Source organism: Pistacia vera, unplaced genomic scaffold, assembly GCF_008641045.1.
Source record: "Pistacia vera cultivar Batoury unplaced genomic scaffold, PisVer_v2 Contig1581, whole genome shotgun sequence".
Taxonomy (NCBI): domain Eukaryota; kingdom Viridiplantae; phylum Streptophyta; class Magnoliopsida; order Sapindales; family Anacardiaceae; genus Pistacia; species Pistacia vera.
In genome coordinates, this window is record NW_022195665.1 from 1,412 (window position 1) to 9,451 (window position 8,040).

General features: G+C 33.7%; 1 long non-coding RNA gene across 1 annotated transcript; it reads left to right on the plus strand.

Annotated features, from left to right (window-relative positions):
* Positions 1 to 3,601: 3,601 nt before the first annotated feature.
* LOC116124995 lies at positions 3,602 to 4,453 on the plus strand. The gene is made up of 2 exons (XR_004127278.1): positions 3,602 to 3,659; positions 3,748 to 4,453. It is a non-coding gene; the product is annotated as an uncharacterized LOC116124995 (long non-coding RNA).
* Positions 4,454 to 8,040: the final 3,587 nt, after the last annotated feature.

An 8,040-nucleotide genomic window follows, 5' to 3' on the forward strand; every position in this document is an offset into this window, starting at 1 on the left:
ATTGATGAATGTTATTCTCGGTAACTTTTTCAATACTGTAAATGAGTAACAATTTGCCTTCGTTTTTTTTATGGTTAATCCTTGTTCTCTTCTTAGCTAAATTACGAAACGTTTTGTGCTATTTTAGTGTAAATGATCACACATAGCTTATCAATTTAGGAATGATCTAGACAAATTTACGCACACCTCAACTATAGTATAGTATCCCACCGGCATGATCACCTGCTTAAATCTTGAGAGATAAGTAGGTGATCACGGGGGACAACCCATCTTGCTATTAAATATTACTCTCAGTAACTCTTTTAGTATTGTAAATGAGTAACGATTTGCCTTCGTTTTTTGTGTGGTTAATCCTTGTTCTCTTATCTGCTAAATCATTAAATGGTTTTGTGCAGTCAATATATCCATTAACAGTTTGTGTACACTTCGACTGATCTCTGTAAGTGACTAGCATGGTATCTCACCGTCATAATCACATGCTTAAATCTTTAAAACCAAAATGATTTGAACTTGAGACCATACACTTTAACCACATATCTCAAGACTCGTCCTACCATTTGAACTACATAAAGGTGGTACATAAAAGAATATTCATTCATATGAATTAATAAACCGAATTTCTACTATATACAAAATGAATCCACAAAACAACATAATTTTACTAACTTATATTTTGATATTCCCCATGTCGTGGTCCTATATATATATATATATAATGCATAGTCATGTGTCATATATATATATAAATGTGATATTATGATTATTCCCAAATGTACAGTATGGGCATGAGATGGGAATAAAAGGGCAGAAAACAGTGACCCTGGTAGATAAAAAAGAGAATAATATTACATTTACACACTCTTTTACACCTTTTTCATTACATTATGATGTGATATATACCACAACCATAAAAATTATATTATAATATTAAAAATTTAAAATAATTAAAAATTTATATGATTGTGGCATATGTCACATCATAATGTAATAAATATGGTGTATAAGAGTGATATAAATATAACATTATTCATGAAAAGAGTGGTGAATGAATAGTAATGGCGTATTATTTGCAGAGGCGGACCAAGCCTCTCACATTTTTTGAAAAAATTGTTATATAAGCTTATATATATCGGTCTATTTTCAGATTTTTAAAAAATAAAAAATATTATACATATATCCAAACTCATAAAAAAACTTGCTATTAATATATATGTTTCACGCCTACATCATATTAAAAATTTAAAACTCTCTCCACTCATTTCTACGTGCATCTTTTTTATATGATTTCATCTTTAAAAATCCTTATTTTCCTATTCTCTCTCACTTTCTCTATGTTATTCGTTCTTAAAACTTTTGAAGACTAAAATTGTTTAAGTTTTCACTCATCAAGGTGTCATAATTAGCTTCGTTTTCTGTTTTCTCAGTTTTAGGTATGTGTATTACTCATTTCATTTTAGTTTATTTTAGGGTTGAATCATGCTTATTTTTTTTAAAGGTTTTTTCACGTAAAAATTTTCTTGTGTTTCCTCGTGAATTGAATGTTATTTTCAACATAATTTGCTCAAGGTTTTGCTTCTCATAGATTTATTCAAGTGGTAAAGTATTGTATTGTTGTATTATTTTCTTTCAGATTATTGATATTATATTATTTTATTTGCTTACGGTTTAATGATTTTTTTAAAATTTTTTACTAGTTGTTTGACAAACAATAACAAAATCACTGAGACCCCCGGGCAAAAATCTTGGTCCACCACTGGTTATTTTGTCAGGTGTGTTCAGTGAAGTTTCAGAGAATAATGGAAACCTAGCTGTATTATTTTCATCAATCATCACTCTCTTAACACATTACTGGGACTCATTCAAGAACAGGTCAACCCTTCTTACACGCCTGCACTGCACCTAACCCAGCTGCTTCATGTATTTGCTAAATCTGCAATTGTGTGCTCAATTTTGTTTGACACAAACTCAACTTTACCCAATCATTCAACACCCTTTCAGGTTTTTGTCTAAATTTTATCAATGATTCATGAACAAACAGAGAGATTTGTGTTGTGTTGTTCATGAACCCTCGTGAGGATCTATGTTGGTGGTGGGTTCTGGAGAGGAGAGGAGTCAAAGCATGTTAAATTAATACAAAGTTGTAGTAGAATATTACAAAGAACGCAGGCCAAGGAGTTGGGGAAGGTGAGATTATTTTTCTCAATATTTTGACCATTATCTTAGGAGACTGTGATGGCAATGGCCTTAACAAAGGAGAATTCAAATCCACTTAATTTAAGCATTGTATTGCAATTACCTAGAAATCCCATTTCCCCATTCTAGTGCTCTATACATTATAGAAAATAATATTTAATTGGACCGACTCTAGCTTTCAATAAGGTCAATTAATACAATACAATACATTTTCTAATGAGTCAAGAATTGGATTTAGCATTCAGCATTTAGCTCATTGTGCAAATTAAAATTTTAATTAATTAATTAATTAATTCTAATCATGAATTAGCTGGCTTTGTATTTACTTGCAAGTCTTGAGAAGAAATCCTTGTACAATACAAGATTATGCCTGGCCCTGGCTCCTTAACTGTAACCAACCTTTATTCGGCTAATAAAATTAGAATTTAATGTTTAACTTTTAGGGTTTGGAAGTTTATATGCACACAATGTTCGTTTTTATGTACAAAATTAGTATTTTTAAGTACAATAAAGATTGGCTGATAACACAATTTTACATACTTTTTTCTCATAATCCCGATGTGATAGCTTGCAATTAACCAAGCGAGTCTATTGCGAATTGACCAATTGCGAGCTATCACATCGGGGTTGTGAAAGAAAGTTTGTGAAATTATATTGTAAGTCTAGTATTGCCCTTTGAAGTATAAAACATCTTAGTTATTTGAAAATTATAATATATGTGATTCATACACATGGGAACTCTTGAAATCACATTAGCATATCATCAATTTCGATGGACCAAAAGCTGCCACTTGGACAAAAAATCAATAAAGATTGACTCACACCCCAATCTTACAAACTTTTTCTCACAATCATGATGTGGCAACTCGCAATTGGGTATACGGGAAAATTCATCAGAAATCAATTGCGAGTTTCCACATCGGGATTGTGAGAGAAAGTTTGTGAGATTGGGGTATAAGTGTGGTATTGTGCCAAAAAGATTGGAAGGATTAAGGGGATTTTTGTTATTTAAAAAACATTGAAGGGATATGTAATTAAATCAAACCTGAGGGGGTAAATTTTTTATATCAGTAATTTAGTGTACCCCTATAGTTTGAAAATTATCATTTACCTCCCTTCATAAATATCTTTTCCACCTCCTCATAAATTAAATGCTGCCCGTCCCTTGCCTTTGGTCGGCCGGGCAGGCCCATATACAGTGACCGTTTTTTACATTCTTTATGGGCCTGTTAAACCTGACAATGACAGGTCCATGAAGGCCCAGTTGGGTGTACAAAATCTCCATCGAACTCCCTCTTTATAATGTACCTTCCCTGCACACATTTCCCTTACATCACACTTACTTTCTTCTCTTCTTATTATTCTTTCTCTTTTCTCTCTCCCACACAACTCTGCACTGAGAGAGAGAGAGAGAGAGAGAGAGAAAGAGATCATACAGATGAAATCAAGACACAAGTTTCTTCAAGGTATGAATAAGATATATATGTCTGAATTGGAATTTTAGTACAATAATTTATGTAAAGTTTAATATTAATTATGATGTTGTCCATGCAGGTGATGTTGAAGCCAAGACCATCATGCAGAAGGGCGAAGGTGAAGGTGAAGACTCCATGGAAGATTACAATAAGAGTAATTGGTTTGTAATGGAGGCAACGACTACTTCATCTTCATCTTCATCTTAATTTGGTGCTATCCTACCTGAGCTTTTTCAACTATCCTCTTCTTCTTCATTTTTACTTTGTTTTTAATTTCTTTCTTTTCTTAATTTGTTTCTACTTTTAAAGTCTTCTTGACCTTGTAAGACCTTTTCTTGACCTTGTAAGACCCCATTTTGTGAATTTTTATTTTTGTTTTTGTTTTTTAACAAATTCTATAGCAGAATTTTCTGATATAGAGTTTGATCATCGTTTCTCCCCGGTTCCGCCCAACTCATCTTCTCCTTCCTTGTCTATCCCTCCTGAGCTGTTCGAAGCAAAAGTAGCATACGATCTTTCTTCATAAGTATAAAATTCTTCAATTAAACACCATTTTTGCAATGTGGGGTTTAGGTTTTTATCCCATAATATGTAGATATTGTATCATGAGTTTGAGATGAGAGTTCTGTAAAAGAGTACTACTTCTACAGTTCTACTTGAAGCAATTGTAATAAAAAGTCTCTGTGTTTGTGTGTATAGTTTGTTTTGTTTTGTTTTCTTTATGTATTTGACAGTGAAAACACTATTTCATATTCTGTTAAGACCATCAATTTCAATTGTTATTATGTGAGGTGTGCAGAAATATGCTGTTGCAGGTTTCAGTTTCGTTGTTTTTTATGTTGTTTTCTGAGAAAATAGGCAAAAGAAATAAATATTCTTTCAGATCTGTGCGTAAAGAGTTAGACTTTCCCCTCGTGACTGCTCTTATTCTGTATAGCCATAGTATTTCCACTGTATTATTGGAGCTCTCTCTCTCTCTCTCTCTTTATTTTTTTTACCCTCACTGTGTTTAATTTCTACTTCTCCTCATAAATGTCATGGGATGAGGTCAGAGAAACCAAAAAACAAAAAGCAGCCGCCCATGAAAGCACTTAATTTCAATCTTCTCTTCCATATTTTTTCTCCTTTTGCGCAGGACAAAGTGGGATAAAATAAAAGTGAGTGATCATCTTCCTCAGTTTGCCGGTTGACACTCAAATCTTTGTTTCTGCAAAAATTATATCTCTACACTGCTTCTCTCTGCACTGCTTATTCTGCGCAAAACCCACCAAGAATATCAACCATTAAATTAACAGTAGAACTTAGTTAAATTGATGATCCATCTTCTTCTATGTATGCGTAAGAGTTTCAACATGGCATAATCAGGCAAAAGATTCCTACACTAACATTGGAATAATTAATGACTACACCTAATTTTCAATTATTTTCTGTGCTGCAAAATGGTAGCCCTACCTGAGAGGCTCCCTCTATTCGACAACTGTCCCAACCCTTATTACTCATCTACTAAATGATGTGTTGAAAGAGAGACAAACCCAATTAGATATTGATATTTGTTGGACATGTCACATGGAACTTTGTTCAATTAATCCTCGAAAAACCCTAAAATTATCGGTCAAGTAAAAATTCTAATGGTTACTCCTATTAACAATCGAGGAAAGATTCGAACTTAAAACCTCACTCGATCACCCAAAGATAGTTTCACGTTTGAATTTTTTAGTAGAATAATAAAAGAGGAGTGGTGACTTGAATCAGAAAATGATGATGTTCACAAGTGGGCATTGAAAAGCTCAATACCTTTGCCTTGTCTCCAACATACTGATGAACTGACTAATGACCTATTTTTTCCCTCTGGTCTTTCTGATGGGCAGAGAGAAGAAGAGAAAAGAGAATGGTGACAACATAAAAGCTAAAAGATCATTTGAATTGAGGCAAAACTAATCATTATATTTTGCCTTGTATCTTATTACTTACTATTTGAGCTCTAGATCCAGATCCCTTTTCTAGTGTTAGGTTTCTGAAAGCGATGGGCCCTTCTTCTTTTCAAACTTTTTACCATCTTTGGGTAACATGCTAACATGGTTCATTCATTACCTCTTGTTACCTTTTTTTTATAAAATCATTCATTCCTTTCATGACCCTTTCTAAAGTAGAGAAGATCTGAGTGCCCTCTCAAATCTCAATAATATATGCCTACATGAACGACAATAGGTAAATCATAATTAACCTCCCCTCACTTTTAACTGTGCTTCATGTGGAAATTTCATTTGGGACTTCTTTCTCATTTCTCATCAGCAATATTATATTTTCCCTTTTGCCAGAAAGAAAATCCACAATTGACCCATTTCAATAGCCGTCCAATAAAGGGGCTTCTATTGGGTTATCTAGCCATACATCGAAGCTTAAAACTTCGTTCTATACAGCTTATTTGAGTTGGGTTCATGAAAATATTTGGCTTCATTTGATTGGTTTTTGGGATTCCCAAAAAAGTTAAACAGTAAAATACCAAAAAACTCATAATATTATTCAATTTTTTTAAACCCCTTAAATTTGTTAATTTAATTAAATATCTCTAAATATTTTTAAAAAAATTGTAAAAACACCCCAATAATCCACATTTACCAGATTCTGACCACCACTGCCGAAAAATAGCCAGAATCTGGTAGGATGACGCACTATCGACTGAATTTGGCCGGTAGTGCGTCAATCTAGCCTTTTCCGACCAGATCTAAGGCCAAAGATCTAGCCGTTGATGGCCAGATCTTTGGCTGTAACCAGTCGATAACGACGGCCAACAAACGGTCGTCATTGACCATCAACGACGACCGTTTGTTGGCTATCGTTGACAAGCAAATACGGTCAGATCTGGCCGTCAATGGTTAGATCTAGTCGTAGATCTGGCCTTTGCCAGCTAGATCCACCATGGATCTGGCCGGCAAACGCTATATCTGTGCACGACCGGTAAGATCCAGCCAGTCATACTCCGATACGGTGACTCCGGCCATCCTCCGATGATGGTGGCTGGCTGTCCGTATTTGAGGGTGGGTTGGGGGTGTTTTTGTTAACTTTTAATGTTTTATTATAGGGGGTGTTTAGTAAAAAAAAAACATAGGAGGTATTTTAGTAATTTGTAAATCCTACATCGTAATACCCGCCCAATTCAACTTTTTTTTAACTTTTTTCAAAAAACTTTTCCCAAAAACACAAAATTGTGAACCAAACGGAGCCATACAGTTTGGCACTTTTTAGAATAGTTTTTTAGAAAAAGTTGAGTTGAGTAGTATTTTGATAAGTTTTTTGCACATTTTTAAATAATTTTTTCTGAAAATATGTAGATTATTTTAACCCCCTAGATTTGTTAATTTAATTAAGCACCCTCAATAATAAAAGTTTATAAATTGACAAAAACACTCTCATCCACCCACGTGTTGCCAGTAGCGGACCATCACTGTTAGAAGATGGCTGGAATTTGTTGTAATGATGTACCATCGGCTGAATCTGACTGGAAAAGTTCAGATCTATGACCAGATCCACGGTGGATTTGGTCAGAAAAAGCTAGATCGGTACACTACCGACCAAATTTATCCGGTAGTACGTCATTATTGTAGATTCTGGCCACCTTCTGGTGGTGGTGGCCAGAATCTGGTAAATGTAGGTGAGTGTGGGTGTTTTTGTCAATTTATAAACTTTTATTGTTGAGGGTGTTTAGTTAAATTAACAAATCTAAGGGGTTAAAAATAATCTAATTTTTTTGAATTAGATAGAATATGATTAAATTTGGAAAATATTAAAACAAATACATTTTTTAGTTTTAAGATAAAATAGTGGAATAAGATAGGAAATGAAAAGTGTGCCAAACGGACAACTTTTTATGAGAAATTTGTGGTCGTTCAATTAGAAAAATGTAAAAGAGTTTTTAACATTATTTTAACAAAAAGGGTTATAAATTGGCGATGTGGGAGAAATATCGAAATACAACTTCTAACACTTTGGATCAATAAATAGATGAGTTAATAGTGTTTATAAATAATTACATTTCATGTGCCTGCTAAAATTCTTAAACGTCATGTATAAACATATATTTCATATGTGAAATTTCTTTTTTTTTTTTTTAACTTCGACCCTTTTATTTGTTTAATCTTACATTTTTGACCTTTTAAAATCAATTGCCTAGCTAGCTCCGCTCCTGTGTTAACATAACTCACAATTAGGGGTAAAATCGAGTTGAGTCGAGTATCTGGTTAATCAAACTCGACTCGGGAGCTATAGTACCGAGTTCGAATTCGAGTTCGAGCCTGAGAAATCGACTTCGAACTCGAACTCAGTACCTGAAATTGGAATTTGAGTTCCAATTCGAGTTCGTATAATCAAGTTT